Genomic DNA, 19,173 nt, shown 5'->3' on the forward strand with positions numbered 1-19,173 from the left:
GACCAAGGGTGACCCCACCCCCTTCCTCCTTTCTCCCAGCTTTATACTCGAGCAGACGTCATATGGTCTGGAATATCCCTTTGGTCAGTTCGGGTCAGCTGTCCTGGTTGTGTCCCCTCCCAAGATCTTGCCCACCCCGTCCCACTGTGGGGGGGCAATGTCGGAAAGAGCCTTGGTGCTGTGTAAGCACTACTCAGCAGTAGCCACACCACCAGTGTGCTATCAACACCCTGCCAGCTCCCGACATAAAACACAGCACCATGAGGGCTGCTACGGGGGAAAGCCAATTCCGGCTCAGCCAGACCCGATACAGTCTCCACCCCTTATTCCATACCATTTACGTCATGCCCAGGTCCCACATAACACTCATTTATTCATTCCGTAAGCTTTCTTCACTCCTCCAGATGTTCAGTGACTTGGCTCCCATCTGTCAAGATGGATGTTCAGGACAGGAGCAGTATGTTTGACTGTTGGACTCCAGCACCGGCTAGGTTTGGGTCATCATCGCACGTATCTGGTTCACTCTTCGTCGTTCCTACTTCCTCCATCACTTCCTGCAACATACAGCTCAGCCCACAGATTATTTCCCCCCCAAGGTTAAATGCCCTTGAGGCACACACTGAGTAGCCCCATCCTCCCGCATTACCCACCAAGTACATCCAGGTCCCTGAGCAAAAACAATCCCACGAGTGGGCTTGCCTTTTCCCAAGGGAGGAGCAATCCACACTGCCTTCCCCAGCCATTTCCCTGTGTGTACTACAGGGACCTTATCTCCTCCCACAGTATGAAGGGGTTTGGTTTGGGCAGGACCAGGACGGTTAACAGATCCTCTGGTGTTAATTAGCCAAGTGGCTTCTGCTAAATTTATATCCCAGTGTTTCCATCCCCCATTGTCCAATGCTCTCAACATAGTCTTCAACAGTCCATTGTATCTTTCAATCTTTCCAGACGCTTGTGGGTAATAAGGGATGTGATACACCCACTCAATGCCGTGTTTCTTTGCCCAGGAGTTTATGAGATTATTTCGAAAATGGGTCCCGTTGTCTGATTCGATTCTTTCAGGAGTACCATGTCGCCATAAAATTTGCCTTTCAAGACCTAAGATGGTATTTCGGGCAGTGGCATGATTTACAGGGTACGTTTCAAGCCAACCAGTAGTTGCTTCCACCATGGTGAGTATGTAGCGCTTGCCTTGGCGTGTTCGTGGCAATGGTCCAATATAGTCAATTTGCCAGGCCTCACCCTATCGAAAACTCAGCCATCGCCCTCTGTTCCAGGGAGACTTTACTCGTGTGGCTCGCTTGATTGCAGCACATGTTTCACATTCACGAGTGACCTGTGAGATGGCCTCCATGGTCAGGTCCACCCCTCGATCACGAGCCCATCTGTATGTTGCATCTCTCCCGAGATGCCTGGATGTTTCATGGGCCCATCGAGCTACAAATAGCTCACCCTTGCACCTCCAGTCCAGGTCCAGCTGAGCTACTTCAATTTTAGCAGCCTTGTCTACTTGCTCATTGTTTTGATGTTCTTCGGTGGCACGGCTTTTGGGCACGTGAGCATCTACATGACGTACCTTTAGAGCCACGTTTTCCACTCGGGCAGCGATGTCCTGCCACAATGCAGCAGCCCAGATGGGTTTACCTCTGCGCTGCCAATTGGTCTTCTTCCACTCCTGTAGCCACCCCCACAGGGTGTTAGCCACCATCCAGGAGTCAGTGTAGAGATACAGTACTGGCCACTTTTCTCCTTCAGCAATCTTTAGGGCTAGTTGGATCGCTTTTACTTCTGCAAACTGACTTGACTCGCCCTCTCCTTCAGTGGCCTCAACGACTTGTCTTGTGGGGCTCCACACAGCAGCTTTCCACTTTCGATGGTTTCCTACCACACGACAGGATCCATCAGTAAACAGAGCATACCGCCTTTCATCTTCTGGTAATTCGTTATATGGTGGTGCTTCTTGGGCACGAGCCACCTCCTCAGGCAGTGCTCCAAAATCTCTACCTTCTGGCCAGTCCATGATCTCTTCCAGGATTCCTGGACGGTTGGGTTTTCCCAGTCGAGCTCGTTGCGTGATTAACGCTACCCATTTACTCCAGGTAGCACTGGTTGCATGGTGTGTAGAAGGGATGTTTCCTTTGAACATCCAATGTAGTACAGGCAATCGCGGTGCCAAGAGGAGCTGTGCTTCTGTACCAACAACTTCGGAAGCGGCTCGAATCCCCTCATATGCTGCCAGAATCTCCTTTTCAGTTGGAGTGTAGTGGGCTTCTGATCCTCGATATCCCCGGCTCCAAAATCCTAATGGTCGACCCCGAGTTTCACCTGGTATCTTCTGCCAGAGGCTCCATGTGAGGCCATGCTCCCCAGTTGACGTGTAAAGCACATTTTGCACAGCTGGTCCTGTCCGAACAGGCCCAAGAGCTACCACCCGAGCTATCTCCTGTTTGATGTGCTCAAAGGCTTGTTGTTGCTCAAGACCCCACTCAAAATGGTTCTTCTTTCGGGTTACTTGATAGAGAGGGCTCACCAGCTGACTGTAACCTGGAATGTGCATCCTCCAAAATCCCACAAGTCCTAAGAAAGCTTGTGTTTCCTTCTTGTTGGTTGGTGGAGACATAGTTGCTATCTTGTTGACAACATCCATAGGCACATGACGGCGTCCATCTTGCCATTTTATTCCCAAGAACTGAATCTCTTGTGCTGGTCCCTTGACCTTGCTTTTCTTTATGGCAAACGCAGCTCTCAGAAGAATCTCAATTACTCTTTGTCCTTTCTTGAACACTTCTTCTGCCTCGTTGCCCCACACAATGATGTCATCGATGTATTGTAGATGTTCAGGGGCATCACCCTTTTCCAGTGCAGTTTGAATTAGTCCATGACAAATAGTGGGGCTGTGCTTCCACCCCTGGGGCAGTCGATTCCAGGTATACTGGACACCCCTCCACGTGAAAGCAAACTGTGGCCTGCACTCTTCTGCCAAAGGAATTGAAAAGAATGCATTGGCAATGTCGATTGTGGCGTACCACTTGGCTGCCTTTGACTCCAGTTCATATTGGAGCTCTAACATATCAGGTACAGCAGCACTCAGTGGTGGCGTCACTTCGTTCAGGCCACGATAATCTACTGTTAACCTCCACCCTCTGTCAGACTTTCGCACCGGCCATATTGGGCTATTAAAAGGCGAATGTGTCTTACTGATGACACCTTGGGTCTCCAGTTGACAGATCAGGTCTTGGATGGGAGCCAGAGAGTCTCGGTTTGTGCGATACTGCCGTCGGTGCACGGTCCTCGTAGCAATTGGCACCTGTTGTTCTTCAACTCGCAACAGTCCTACAACAAAAGGATCTTCCGAGAGGCCAGGCAGATTAGACAACTGTTTGACCTTCTCTGTGTTCACACTGGCCACACCAAAAGCCCATCGGTATCCTTTTGGGTCTTTGAAATACCCCCTCTTGAGGTAGTCAATGCCCAAGATACAAGGGGCTTCTGAAACAGTTACAATGGGATGTTTTTCCCACTTGTCCCCGGTCAAGCTAACCTCGGCCTCCAGTACTGACAGTTCTTGACATCCGCCTGTCACTCCTGAGATCCAGATAGGTTCTGCCCCTCTATAGCTTGATGGCATTAATGTACACTGTGCCCCGGTGTCGATTAAAGCCTGGTACTTCTGTGGATTTGATGTGCCAGGCCATCGAATCCACACTGTCCAATACACCCGATCATCCCTTTCCTCCTCCTGGCTGGAGGCAGGGGCCCTCTATTCCTGTTCTTGGTCGGAGTATTCACTGTCTGACCCTTGCCGTGCCAGGCCGGAGATTCCTTCATCAGGGCCAAGGGAGGTGATCTCAGTCTTCCTGTATCTGGGAGATCGCTGATTACTTTCTTGCGGTTTCACACCAGCTACATTAACAACCTTCTTGGATGTCTTCTTCTTGGCAGGGGTCTTTCCTCGCAATTCATGTACACGAGCTTCCAATTTGAAGGTGGGTTGACCATCCCACTTCCTCATGTCCTCCCCCTGGTCACGCAGGAAGAACCAAAGTTCGCCACGTGTCATGCGCCTAGGTTTCCCTTTCCCTCTGACTGGGGCGGAAGAGAACTGATTTCTTGGGGTGCTCCTGACATCTAGGGCCCTCACCCGTAGATATGAGGAGGTACCAAGACTCTCTTCAAAGTTCTGAAGCCAGGAAGAGACTGCCTCCACAGTTGGTGTACGTCTTAGTCCTTCTCCCACATTCATTTCTGGGTAGTACATCGCAGCCAAGCCGGCAGAATACGAGGATGGCGCACCTTTAATCACCTTCCTCCACATGGCCCGTGTGCACAGGACATCCTCTGGATTTTTAGGGGCTTCATCATTATCTGGATCACCATAGATGACTTCCAGCACTGCTAATTCTATCAGGTACTGGACACCTTCATCTGCAGTACTCCACTTCCCTGGGGAGTTGTCTGTAAGATCTTCCTTGAAAGGATATCATGCTCTAACACTTGAAAGGAGCCGTCTCCACAGACTGCAAATTTCTGGCTCTTTTCCAATTCCCCTTTCAATTCCTCGATTTCTAGCAAGGGAACCCAGCTGTTGGGCTTCCTTACCTTCCAGCTGTTGAGTATCAGCCCCATTATCCCAGCATCGAAGCAGCCAGGCAGCAATCCGCTCACCCGGCTGGCGGCTATAGTCTTTCCGCAGGTCTCGCAGTTCTGATGACGTCAGGGACCGGGTAGTTTCTGCCTCCTCTTTGAGTTCTGTTATTCCCTCTTCTGACCCCTTTGCTGAAGGACCCGCTTCTTCCTCTTCTTTCTCCTCCCTTATTAATCGAGGGTATGGCCCTGTTGTTCTCCTTGTCCACTGTTTCTTTTTTACTACTGGGGCAATCTCTGCTGTTGTTGTTATTGTTTGAGTTCCCACCTCCACCACAGTCCTTTGAGAGCACTGAACTGCAGCTCGATAAGCACAGGCCAGGCCCCAGTACAGCGCTAGGAGTTGCTGATTTTCACTGGGATAGGCAAGGCACCCTTCGATCAGGTGTTGTGTCAATTTTGTGGAGTTGCTTGCCTGTTCAGGGGTAAGATCCCAGGCTACGGGAGGTGATAACCGTCCTAGGAATCTGCCCAAATCCTTCCACTCCCCCTGCCACCCAGGGACAGGCCGCCTCAGGGCACATTTTGGTATTGTCTCACCCAAAATTTGCCTTCTCTTACACCAAAAACCTACCGAGCTCCACACAACCCACAATAGGCGAACGGCATTAATGAACAGTATCAAAGAGCTAACATAAGGATTAATAAGTACTTCGGGAGCCTGCAGAATAAAACCACTCATGATGTTCCCAATTTCTTCCAGCATGTTCCCGAGCTCAGCAAAATAAAGATAAGCAGCGCAATCAACAAACCCGTGACCAGCACAAGAGCTTGTCGCTTAATAACTGCTATAGCTATAGCACAATTAATATAAAACTGCCGTTGTCGAGCACCACGTTGGGTGCCAAATAGACTGTGGTGGTTTGACCTTGGCTAAATGCCAGGTACCCACCAAGTCGCTCTATCACTTTCCCCCCCTTCCCCTTTTTTCTCAACAGGGCAAAGAGGGGAAAGAAAATAAGACAGGTAAAAAAACAACCCTTGTGGGTAAAACAAAAGCAGTTTTAATAAAAGCAAAGCGAAGCAAAGGTCCACGCGCAGAAGCAAACAAAGAAAACAGATTTATTCTCTACTTCCCATGAACAGGCGATGTCGGGCCTTCTCAGGAAGCAGGGCTCCCATACGCGTAGTGGTTGCCTCGGAGGACCAAGGGTGACCCCACCCCCTTCCTCCTTTCTCCCAGCTTTATACTGAGCAGACGTCATATGGTCTGGAATATCCCTTTGGTCAGTTCGGGTCAGCTGTCCTGGTTGTGTCCCCTCCCAAGATCTTGCCCACCCCGTCCCACTGTGGGGGGGAAATGTCAGAAAGAGCCTTGGTGCTGTGTAAGCACTACTCAGCAGTAGCCACACCACCAGTGTGCTATCAACACCCTGCCAGCTCCCGACATAAAACACAGCACCATGAGGGCTGCTATGGGGGAAAACCAATTCTGGCTCAGCCAGACCCGGTACAAGTAATAAAACAGAGTGGCTTAAATTTTAATGTATGCAAAGAAAATCAAGAGAGATTTGAAGATCAGAATGAGTGAGGTCTAGCTTTTCTACCTCAGTAGCTTTGAATCATTGTCATAATGGATTAAATGGCGAGAACATTGGCTTAGCGTTATGTAAGATATTGTGGGCATTTACCAGGTTGGCTGCGAGATGATGAGCTTAAAATAAATAAGGAAACGCCAACCTCTGTGTTAAAATAATTAAATTTTTATTTCCAAGTAAATGTTTTTAATATAATATGGAACTAACTTTAAAACTTGAAAATAATTTAAGTGAATCTTGTTCAAATTTGTTTTCTCTTCTGTATTGAACTCTATGCTGTTCTATTCAAATTATCTAAATATAAAAATAGATAAACAGGCTAAAACCAGGAAAACTAAGCATATTTTATTTTAGTACCATATGAACATAATTTGTGTATTTTCTTATATTTTTATCTAGTCTTTTATTGCTTAAATATTTTGCACATGATAAAAATTAATTTTGTGATTTATGAAATTTTGTGAAATAGGGAATGCTTATTACATGCTATTATATATTTTTTATATATTTTGTCTGACTCCTTTGCAATAGAACTAGTATTGTTAAGCTCAGGGAGCTGATATCAATTCATTACTAAAACTGTGAAAATATTTGTTCAAAACATTCTGCATTCCCTATTACTCTGTGTTACATAGCTTGGCTTCTGGTGCAAAAATTCTTAGAAGGAAAGATGTGCATGTTTGCTAGTTATAAAAAATTTGTCAAAACTGTTTGAGATTTTTCTCTAAAATGAAATGAGGGAAAACACTACTTCTTTCTCGAAGTATCTTGAGTAATACTTGCACTAATCTATATTCTTAAAGAATAAGGTTTTGGATTTAAACTTCCTGATCTCTCTCATATATCAAAGAACACTTTAATAAAGGTACATCCTATTTGCATAATGACAGATATTATCATCTCTGCTGTCACAACACAACATTGTTTTCCCTTCAGAAATTAATTAGCTGGTCTACTTAGCATACATAGATACAGAAAGGTTCATTAACTCTCTGATTTAAGTAATTTTTCATATTAGCGCAGCAACTGATATTTAAAACTAGCTACCTAATTCTGTTAGTTTTGACAATGTACGTTTCAGTCCTTTTACTCATTTCTTGAAATATTTGTGGGCTTGTTCTTAAAAATAAACTTCTGAATAATGTTATTAATATTTCCCTATCCATTTCTTACTTTATAGATGCAGTAAATATTTATTATAATTTACTTGTACACTAAATTATAATTAGGACACTTGGTCAACTCCCTACAGTAACTTTTATCCAGTTATCAATTTTATAGCAACATTTGATTTTGTTTGTGTGTTTAGCATGAAAGGATGGAGGAGACTGTGAACTGAGTAGTTCAAGTGGTGAAGAAGATGACTTGTTTTGAGGAAACAGGAAAAAGGAAGAAAAGGGAAAATGCATAATTTTAAGGAAGAAGGAGAAGAAAAAACCTGGGGACTATGGGGAGAAAAAGGATATACAGATTACAAGGATTATGGATGAACGTAACAGACCAGCGAGTAGCAAAAATACTGTATTTGAACATCATATATTATACAGTGCCTTATTCTCAGAAGTGTTTAAAACGGTGATTTTTGTATACATACATATGTATACATATAAACAATGTAAGGAGGACTATCAAAGAAAAGGTACTTCTGGAAACAATCAGAAACCTCACACATACATAGCTTTTTCAAATTTAGTAATATGTAGATAGGAATATATTACTCTAGGCTTTGATTATACAAAGACTGATGTGTATGCTTTACTTTGGACCCTCTCTGTAGTCCCTTTGGCTTCAGTGTATAATATATATAGTTAAGCACATTTGTTACAGGATTCAGGCTTATAGTACTGTATTTTGTGACCTATTATATTCTGCCTTTATTTGCATGAGGACCTTCTTTTAAATTCATAGACTCAAATTATTTGCATTTCTACATGTTTACAGTGTTTTTCTTTTTACCTCCTGCATAAAAAATGATGGTGATTCATAGAAAAATCTGGTATGTTCTCATCTGAACATGGATTTTAAAAAGAATTTGTGCAGCATAACACATTCTAAAACCAACACACAATATTGTCATGTTGCAGTCATAAAACAAAGTCTCTCTTATCAATGCTATGGCTAAATAGGTCTATCAGGATTGGATAAATAATTATTATCACTGTTTTATATAAAATGACTGAGTAGCACAATGTCACATACTAGCAATACTACCGCTACTAGTTAAAATAGGGTCATAAATTAGAGCAACTGCTTCTCTGTTTTCAGAAAAATAAAATCCAACAATTGCCATCTTAAAAAAAAATCAGTGAAAAGCTACTGCTGTTTACATCTGATGTATCTGATGGGTGTTTTGTTGAAACTGGAGATTCCCAACTGTGAGAAATTCTCAATAAAATTGTTTAACACTATAACTAGTGTTCTGAATACATGTGGCTGAAATTTAGAAGTAATATCTTCTGTAATTATTTTTAAGCACCTGATATTGAGTTACTATTAGTATATTAGTTCTTGTTGTTGTCAGATTTCAAGGATTTTATAATGCCATAAATAACTAAATCTAGGCATAATGACAAATTATAATTTTAAAGTATGCTTTCCCACAATTTGTACATTCAGTTTTATGAGTAGTCACTTGTGTTCTTCATGGTAGAAAATCACATTTAAAAGCAAAAAATACAAGGATTTATGTAGCGGCTGAAATAACGAGTCAGAGTGTTCTCTTTTTTTTTCTGCAGGGCAGGGGCTGTTTATTCTTACAACAGTACATACTTATGCTCTCGTTAAAGCTCTTACTTCATCATTAGCAAATCAGCAATTAGACAGCTATCAACCTTTTCTCCTACCAGCATAAGACCACTCTAACATGCGCTGTGCAGACCAATCACCTTCTTGTTCACGCGCTGTTCACGCAGCGGTAACTTCTCACAGTTCAGTGTTGCAGCTGTCCGTTGTTTTTCCCTGCCACCTTGGCACAGCTCAGCAGTTTCTTATCTTTCTCCCAAGGCCTGTTTTTCATCAAAGGCCTGTTTCTCATCAAAGCCCTACTGCTTCTCAGGGGCTGTGCTGACAGGCCGATGCCTCTCCTACATCTCCCCCTTCTTTGTTTTACAGCTGCACCTGCAAAGCTTTAACAAATAAAGTTCAGACAAACTTCAAAAAACACAGTATGCATAAAATAGTTCTACAAGAAGCTAAAAACAATACAGCAGTCACAGTTACTAGTTGAAAAGAGTAGGCTGGTTTCACTGCCAATAATTAAAGCATTACAAAATAAGGAAAATAAAGAATAGCACACTTACTTAATGGGGTACTAATATTCAGATCCACAACTGCCGGGGAACCCTGGTTGCAGCGAGGATTTGGAGTACCTTTCCTTGCAAACCGGAAATCCTACGCGATGCGTCCATCCGTAGGTGAGGCATCCAAAATCACTGCAAGCAGGTCCAGCCTCATTTATCTAATTCATCAGGCCAAAATAACTGGCAATTTTCTTTGAGCGGAAACATCTGATCTCATCCTCCTGTTGGGTTCCACCCAGAGCCTGGCCACCACTCAAGGGGGAAAACCAAGGGAGTTTCTAATAAGGTTAAACACTTGGGTTCTTAATTCTTAATATTGCTTCTTAATATTGCTAAACAGAGAATTGTCTAAGCTACATCTTTCACTAGTAACTAATAAACCTATATATTTTGTTAATAATCAAATACTCATTAGTTGAGGGGTCTGTGGCATCGGGTTAGAGGGTTGCTCCTTCCAGCTCACGATATAGCTTAACTTTCCTTGCTGGTATCCACCGGGGACCTGTGGGCGATAAAACACAAACATACCCCCTCCCCCACACCAACAGATCTACTCTCCAGGTCGGGCCTCCTTCGAGATCCTTATACAAGACCCGTAGTTTAATTGCAGAGTCTGTTGTGGTGCTAAAATGACGTTCTGCTGCTGTCAAAGCAGAATGATTTCTGTTAAAGAAATTAAGAGTATATAAAGCCATTGCCAGCTGATTATGTGGTGTGTCCTGAGACCACTCATCGCGAGTGCCATTAAAAGTCATATAATGGACAACCAGGGGATCAGGCTTAGTCAGCATGGGTTTATGAAAGGCAGGTCCTTCCTGACAAACCTGATCTCCTTCTATGACAAGATGACCCGACTATTGGACGAGGGAAAAGCTGTCGATATTATCTACCTGGATTTTCGAAAAGCATTCGACACAGTTCCCCATAGGATTCTCATAGAAAAACTGGCTGCCCATGACCTGGATGAGCGAACGGTCTGCTGGGTCAAGCACTGGCTGGATGGACGGTCCCAGAGAGTGGTGGTCAATGGAGCTAAATCCAGCTGGCGGCCGGTCACAAGTGGTGTTCCTCAGGGCTCGGTGTTGGGACCATTTCTGTTCAACATCTTTACTGATGATCTTGATAAGGACATAGAGTGTATCATCAGTAAATTCGCAGATGACACCAAGTTAAGCGGGAGTGTCAATCTGCATGAAGATAGGGAGGCCCTACAGAGGGACTTGGATAGGTTGGATTGGTGGGCCAATGTTAATGGGATGAGCTTCAACAAGGCCAAGTGCCAGGTCCTGCACTTGGGCCACAACCACCCCATGCATCGCTACGGGCTTGGGGAGGTGTGGCTGGAGAGCTGTGTGGAAGAGAAGGATCTGGGGGTTCTAATTGACAAGCAGCTGAACATGAGTCGGCAGTGTGCCCGGGTGGCCAAGAAAGCCAACGGCATCCTGGCTTGTATTAGAAATAGTGTGACCAGCAGAAGCAGGGAGGTGATAGTCCCCCTGTACTCTGCACTGGTGAGGCCACACCTGGAGTATTGTGTCCAGTTTTGGGCACCTCAATACGAGAGAGATATCGAGGTGCTGGAGCGAGTGCAGAGGAGGGCAACGAAGCTGGTGAAGGGCCTGGAGAACAGATCCTATGAGGAGAGATTGAGGGAGCTGGGACTGTTCAGTTTGAGGAAGAGAAGGCTGAGGGGAGACCTCATCACTCTCTACACCTACCTGAAAGGACATTGTAGAGAGGTTGGTGCTGGTCTCTTCTCACAGGTGATTAGTGACAGAACAAGAGGGAATGGCTTTAAACTCCAACAGGGGAGGTTTAGACTGGACATTAGGAAAAAATTTTCCACAGAAAGAGTGGTCAGACAGTGGAATAGGCTGCCCAGGGAGGTGGTGGAGTCACCATCCCTGGATGTGTTTAAGGGTCGTTCAGATGAGATGTTGGGGGATATGGTGTAGGGGAGAACTTTGTAGAGTAGGGCTGATGGTTGGACTCGATGATCCCAAGGGTCTTTTCCAACCCGAATGATTCTATGATTCTATGAAAAGTATTGGGAGCATTGCTGATTTTTGTGTATAAAAGGAGCATGAAAACCTGCTGTTGGTGTACTTGATTTGTGGAAAAGTCCACCGAGCACCCAGGCCTGAATAAATACAGTATGTCTCCTGAGTGTGTTAAGATTGGTTTATTGCACGCTGGGCACGAATTTGCTTTTTGGGTAACAGTAGGACTCTGTCCAATGCATTGTTCATTAAATCTCTATATTTTAGCACTGACATGTTTAATTTGCCTCAGGGGGTGCAGTAAAAATTCCCCAACATCTTCCACCCATATTTATTCCATTGTCTCCTGGTTTACCTTCTCTTCAAGAACAAAATTCCAGCTCTTGTCTTGTATTAGAAAAACCTACATAATATTGCCCACTTTCTTGGTTGCCAAACGTATGTTTACATTTTTCCTGCTTTAGGACTCTGCACAATGGTATAGAGAAGGCTGCATGCAAATTCAAGTATATAAGTTTATTGTTGGGCTTACAGTTATGCACACTTACAAATTTTGGATTTCACATTCTACCATATTGCTACTGTAGCTGTGTATTTCCCTCTTGTCAATCTTCTGCTCCTACTAACGAAGCAGATTTCATATTTTCAGCTTTCTGATCCCCTAACTTTTTTTAAGCTCAGTACAGAAATTTGAGCCATCATGACTGTGTACAAGTTCCTCAAGTCAGGTTTCTTATTCAGTCCTTTTCAGGTGTGTATGTCTCAAGCATGGAAGAGTCAAAATTTCAGGCCCATTTTTGCTCCAACAGCTTCAAAAAACCAGGATGTGCTTCTTCTAAGATAGTTACTAAATTAATCAAAAAGGACATTTTACGCCATTTCAGCAAAACAACCATATCTAGGAAGGTACTTAAGAAAACTCGTCAGAACTAGATGAGTAATCAAGAAGTGTAACAAACAGAACTATCAGTATCAGAAGTATCAGTTAATACCAACAAGTACCGATACCCATTTTGCTGGGAAGTTCAGAAAAATCTATCTGCTAATAATCTCCAAGTGCGTTTCCTTTCTTCATTTTTCCTGGTGGAGGTCTGGTCTTATTTTGCGGATTGTTTTTCTCACATATTTCACACTTGTTAACGATGCTCTTTGCTATACCAGTCATTCCTATGCCTAGAGCATAGTCCTTCATGTTGTCCACTAATGCTTCTATTCCCCAATGAGTTTCTTTATGTGATTTTCCTAACAGCTCTCTCATTAGACTTTTGGGGAGTATCACACGCTGGTCTTCAGTCACCCACCAACCATCCTTGCTCTTTTCTGCATTTGTTGATTTAATTGGTTGCTCATCTCTTTCTGTGTACTGTGGGGGCTGGCCCAAATTTTGATACTTTTTATGCCACAAGCCGAGCATTTCTTCTTCTGCTGCTCATTTTGCAGCCATATATGCTTTACAAATCCCACAGCTACAAAAGTATGACAAATCTGGTGGGACTTACAGTGCATGATTGATAATAGTTTTGGTAAATTCACAGCTTCTAATAATTTCCTTATCAAATTCCCATATTTTATAGGAGTTCTTTGTGCTGATAAAAGGCCTTTTTCTTTCCATAATTCCCCGTGTGCATGGACCACTCCAAAAGCATATTTAGAATCAGTCCAGACATTAAGAGCTTTACCCGCTGAGATTTCCAAAGCTCTCGTTAAGGCTATTAATTCTGCCTTTTGAGCAGAGGTGCCATCTGATAGTGCACCTCCTTCTAATGTTTCATTTTCTGATACCACAGCATATCTCGCCTTTCTTTTTCCATGATCCACAAAACTCCTCCCATCCACAAACAAGTTCATTTCCACTGGCTCCGGGTGTATGCTGTTCAAATCAGCTCTACTAGAATACACTTGTTCAATTGTTGTCAAACAGTCATGTTCCAGTTCTATTTATCCTGGCAAAGGTAACAATGTGTCAGGGTTTAACACGGAGGTTATCTTTAGCTCTATGTCATCCTTTTCTAACAGTATTGCCTGGTATTTCATCATTCTGCTTGGAGAAAACCACAACCCTTTTTGCTCCAGTACAGTTGTGACTGCATGCGGTACTTGAACAACTAACTTCTGCCCCAAAGTAAATTTTCTTGCTTCTTGTATAAGTTTTATTGTAGCTGCAACTGCTCGTAAACAAGAAGGCCAACCTTTACTTAATTGATCCAGTTGTTTAGAAAAATATCCTACCTGTCTCCTCCAGGATCCAGTCTTTTGAGTTAATACTCCAAGCGCAATATGTTGTCTTTCATGAAGGAACAGCTCAAAAGGTTTTTCTAAGTTTGGCAGTCCGAGAGCATGGGCTGTCATTAAAGCGTGTTTAACTGAATGAATGATCGCTGACATTCTGGAGTCCATTCAAGGAGATTCCCAGATCCTTTTATAGCTTCATATAGAGGTTTGGCTATCAGTCCAAAATTAATTATCCACAGGCGACACCATCCGGCCATTCCGAGGAACGCTCTTAGTTCCTGTCTCGAAGCTGGCTCGGGTATTTGACAAATTGCTTCCTTCTGTTCTGCTCCCAGGCTGTGTTCTCCTTGGGTGATAGTAAAACCTAGATAAGTAACAGTTGTTTGCATTATTTGAGCCTTTTTCTGTGACACTCGATATCCGGACGCTCCCAGAAAATTCAAAAGATCTATCGTATACTGCATAAAGTCCATTTTTGTCTGGGAACTTAAAAGAATGTCATCTACATATTGCAATAGATTGACACGTTGTTCATTTTTCTCTCTGCCAGGTTTCTAATTCTTTTGTCAATTGATTCCCAAAAATAGTTGGGCTATTTTTAAGCCCCTGTGGCAGAACAGTCCAACATAATTGTGTTTTCCGACCAGTAGTAGGGCTTTCCCACTCAAAAGCAAATAGTCTCTGACTTTCTTCTTCTAGCGGGATACTAAAGAAAGCATCCTTTAAGTCCAGCACAGTAAACCATTGATCAGTTTCCCTTATAGTAGTCAATAAGGTATATGGATTGGCTACTACTGGATACACATCTTGAACAATTTGATTAATATCTCTTAAGTCCTGGACCAGCCAATACTCATTAGAGTGAGGTTCGTTTACCAGGAGAAGGGGAGTATTATATTCAGAATGACACTCTCTTAATAGTCCATATTTCTGTATCGGGTCTGGCTGAGCCAGAATTGGTTTTCCCCTGTAGCAGCCCTCATGGTGCTGTGTTTTATGCTGGGAGCTGGCAGGGTGTTGATAGCACACTGGTGTTGTGGCTACTGCTGAGTAGTGCTTACACAGCACCAAGGCTCTTTCTGACATTTCCCCCCCCACAGTGGGACGGGGTGGGCAAGATCTTGGGAGGGGACACAACCAGGACAGCTGACCCGAACTGACCAAAGGGATATTCCAGACCATATGACGTCTGCTCGAGTATAAAGCTGGGAGAAAGGAGGAAGGGGGTGGGGTCACCCTTGGTCCTCCGAGGCAACCGCTACGCATATCAGAGCCCTGCTTCCTGAGAAGGCCCGACATCGCCTGTTCATGGGAAGTAGAGAATAAATCTGTTTTCTTTTTTTGCTTCTGCGCGCGGACCTTTGCTTCGCTTTGCTTATATTAAAACTGCTGTTGTTTTACCCACAAGGGTTGTTTTGTTTTCCTATCTTATTTTCTTTCCCTTCTTTGCCCTATTGAGAAAAAAAGGGGAAGTGGGGGGAAGTGATAGAGCGACTTGGTGGGTACCTGGCATTTAGCCAAGGTCAAACCACCACAGTCTATTTTGGCGCCCAACGTGGGGCGGGACAACGGCAGTTTTATATTAATTTTGCTATAGCTATAGCAGTTAGTAAGCGACAAGCTCTTGTGCTGGTCACGGGTTTGTTTATTGCTCTGCTTATCTTTATTTTGCTAAGCTCGGGAACATGCTGGAAGAAATTTGGAACATCATGAGTGGTTTTATTCTGCAAGCTCCCGAAGTACTTATTAATCCTTATGTTAGCTCTTTGATACTGTTCATTAATGCTATTCGCCTATTGTGGGCTGTGTGGAGCTCGTTAGGTTTTTGGTGTAAGAGAAAGCAAATTTTGGGTGAGAGAATACCAAAATGTGCCCTGAGGCGGCCTGTCCCTGGGTGGCAGGGGGAGTGGAAGGATTTGGGCAGATTCCTAGGACGGTTATCACCTCCTGTAGCCTGGGATCTTACCCCTGAACAGGCAAGCAACTCCACAAAACTGACACAACACCTGATCGAAGGGTGCCTTGCCTATCCCAGTGAAAATCAGCAACTCCTAGCGCTGTACTGGGGCCTGGCCTGTGCTTATCGAGCTGCAGTTCAGTGCTCTCAAAGGACTGTGGTGGAAACGGGAACTCAAACAAAAACAATAACAGCAGAGATTGCCCCAGTAGTAAAAAAGAAACAGTGGACAAGGAGAACAACAGGTCCATACCCTCGATTAATAAGGGACGAAAAAGAGGAGGAAGAAGCGGGTCCTTCAGCAAAGGGGTCAGAAGAGGGAATAACAGAACTCAAACAGGAGGCAGAAACTACCCGGTCCCTGACATCATCAGAACTGCGAGATCTGCGGAAAGACTATAGCCGCCAGCCGGGTGAGCGGATTGCTGCCTGGCTGCTTCGATGCTGGGATAACGGGGCTGATGCTCAGCAGCTGGAAGGTAAGGAAGCCCAACAGCTGGGTTCCCTTGCTAGAGATTGAGGAATTGAAAGGGGAATTGGAAAAGAAACAGGAATTTGCAGTCTGTGGAGACGGCTCCTTTCAAGTGTTAAAGCAAGATATCCTTTCAAGGAAGATCTTACGGACAACTCCCCAGGGAAGTGGGCTACTGCGGATGAAGGTGTCCAGTACCTGAGAGAACTAGCAGTGCTGGAAGTCATCTATAGTGATCCAGATAATGATGAAGCCCCTAAAAATCCAGAGGATGTCCTGTGCACACGGGCCATGTGGAGGAAGGTGATTAAAGGTGCACCATCCTCGTATTCTGCGGTCTTGGCTGCGATGTACTATCCAGAAATGGATATGGGAGAAGGACTAAGATGTACACCAACTGTGGAGGCAGTCTCTTCCTGGCTTCAGAACTTTGAAGAGAGTCTTGGAACCTCCTCATCTCTACGGGCGAGTGCCTTAGATGTCAGGAGCACCCCAAGAAATCGGTTCTCTTCCACCCCAGTCAGAGGGAAAGGGAAACCTAGGCGCATGACACGTGGCGAACTTTGGTTCTTCCTGCGTGACCAGGGGGAGGACATGAGGAAGTGGGATGGTCAACCCACCTTCAAATTGGAAGCTCGTGTACATGAATTGCGAGGAAAGACCCCTGCCAAGAAGACAACATCCAAGAAGGTTGTTAATGTAGCTGGCGTGAAACCGCAAGAAAGTAATCAGCGATCTCCCAGATACAGGAAGACTGAGATCACCTCCCTTGGCCCTGATGAAGGAGTTTCCGGCCTGGCACGGCAAGGGTCAGACAGTGAATACTCTGACCAAGAACAGGAATAGAGGGCCCCTGCCTCCAGCCAGGAGGAGGAAAGGGATGATCGGGTGTATTGGACAGTGTGGATTCGATGGCCTGGCACATCAAATCCACAGAAGTACCAGGCTTTAATCGATACCGGGGCACAGTGTACATTAATGCCATCAAGCTATAGAGGGGCAGAACCTATCTGGATCTCGGGAGTGACAGGCGGATGTCAAGAACTGTCAGTACTGGAGGCCGAGGTTAGCTTGACTGGGGATAAGTGGGAAAAACATCCCATTGTAACTGTTTCAGAAGCCCCTTGTATCTTGGGCATTGACTACCTCAAGAGGGGGTATTTCAAAGACCCAAAAGGATACCGATGGGCTTTTGGTGTGGCCAGTGTGAACACAGAGAAGGTCAAACAGTTGTCTAATCTGCCTGGCCTCTCAGGAGATCCTTTTGTTGTAGGACTGTTGCGAGTTAAAGAACAACAGGTGCCAATTGCCATGAGGACCGTGCACCGACGGCAGTATCGCACAAACCGAGACTCTCTGGCTCCCATCCAAGAACTGATCCGTCAACTGGAGACCCAAGGTGTCATCAGTAAGACACATTCGCCTTTTAATAGCCCAATATGGCCAGTGCGAAAGTCTGACGGAGGGTGGAGGTTGACAGTAGACTATCGTGGCCTGAACGAAGTGACGCCACCACTGAGTGCTGCTGTACCAGATATGTTAGAGCTCCAGTATGAACTAGAGTAAAAGGCAGCCAAGTGGTACGCCACAATCGACATCGCCAATGCATTCTTTTCAATTCCTTTGGCAGAAGAGTGCAGGCCACAGTTTGCTTTCACGTGGAGGGGTGTCCAATATACCTGGAATCGACTACCCCAGGGGTGGAAGCACAGCCCCACTATTTGTCATGGACTAATTCAAACTGCACTGGAAAAGGGTGATGCCCCTGAACATCTACAGTACATCGATGACATCATTGTGTGGGGCAACGAGGCAGAAGAAGTGTTCAAGAAAGGACAAAAAGTAATTGAGATTCTTCTGAGAGCTGGGTTTGCCATAAAGAAAAGCAAGGTCAAGGGACCAGCACAGGAGATTCAGTTCTTGGGAATAAAATGGCAAGATGGACGCCGCCATGTGCCTATGGAGGTTGTCAACAAGATAGCAGCTATGTCTCCACCGACCAACAAGAAGGAAACACAAGCTTTCTTAGGACTTGTGGGATTTTGGAGGATGCACATTCCAGGTTACAGTCAGCTGGTGAGCCCTCTCTATCAAGTAACCCGAAAGAAGAACAATTTTGAGTGGGGTCTTGAGCAACAACAAGCCTTTGAGCACATCAAACAGGAGATAGCTCGGGCGGTAGCTCTTGGGCCTGTTCGGACAGGACCAGATGTGCAAAATGTACTTTACACATCAACTGGGGAGCATGGCCTCACATGGAGCCTCTGGCAGAAGATACCACGTGAAACTCGGGGTCGACCATTAGGATTTTGGAGCCGGGGATATCGAGGATCAGAAGCCCACTACACTCCAACTGAAAAGGAGATACTGGCAGCATATGAGGGGATTCGAGCCGCTTCCGAAGTTGTTGGTACAGAAGCACAGCTCCTCTTGGCACCGCGATTGCCTGTACTACATTGGATGTTCAAAGGAAACATCCCTTCTACACACCATGCAACCAGTGCTACCTGGAGTAAATGGGTAGCGTTAATCACGCAACGAGCTCGACTGGGAAAACCCAACCGTCCAGGAATCCTGGAAGAGATCATGGACTGGCCAGAAGGTAGAGATTTTGGAGCACTGCCTGAGGAGGTGGCTCGTGCCCAAGAAGCACCACCATATAACGAATTACCAGAAGATGAAAGGCGGTATGCTCTGTTTACTGATGGATCCTGTCGTGTGGTAGGAAACCATCGAAAGTGGAAAGCTGCTGTGTGGAGCCCCACAAGACAAGTCGTTGAGGCCACTGAAGGAGAGGGCGAGTCAAGTCAGTTTGCAGAAGTAAAAGCGATCCAACTAGCCCTAAAGATTGCTGAACGAGAAAAGTGGCCAGTACTGTATCTCTACACTGACTCCTGGATGGTGGCTAATGCCCTGTGGGGGTGGCTACAGGAGTGGAAGAAGACCAATTGGCAGCGCAGAGGTAAACCCATCTGGGCTGCTGCACTGTGGCAGGACATCGCTGCCCGAGTGGAAAACGTGGCTCTAAAGG

The 19,173-nt window shown here is 45.1% G+C and overlaps 1 protein-coding gene across 1 annotated transcript in view; it reads right to left on the bottom strand.

Moving 5' to 3' along the window:
- Positions 1-297: 297 nt before the first annotated feature.
- LOC141917660 (uncharacterized) overlaps positions 298-19,173 on the bottom strand; it is a 33,928-nt gene continuing 15,052 nt past the window's right edge. Inside the window, exon 2 of the mRNA XM_074811029.1 lies at positions 298-314. The gene's annotated coding sequence lies outside the window, so the exon portion shown is untranslated. The remainder of the gene's footprint in view (positions 315-19,173) is intronic.

The sequence above is a fragment of the Strix aluco genome, chromosome W, assembly GCF_031877795.1.
Source record: "Strix aluco isolate bStrAlu1 chromosome W, bStrAlu1.hap1, whole genome shotgun sequence".
In the NCBI taxonomy this organism is placed as follows: Eukaryota; Metazoa; Chordata; class Aves; order Strigiformes; family Strigidae; genus Strix; species Strix aluco.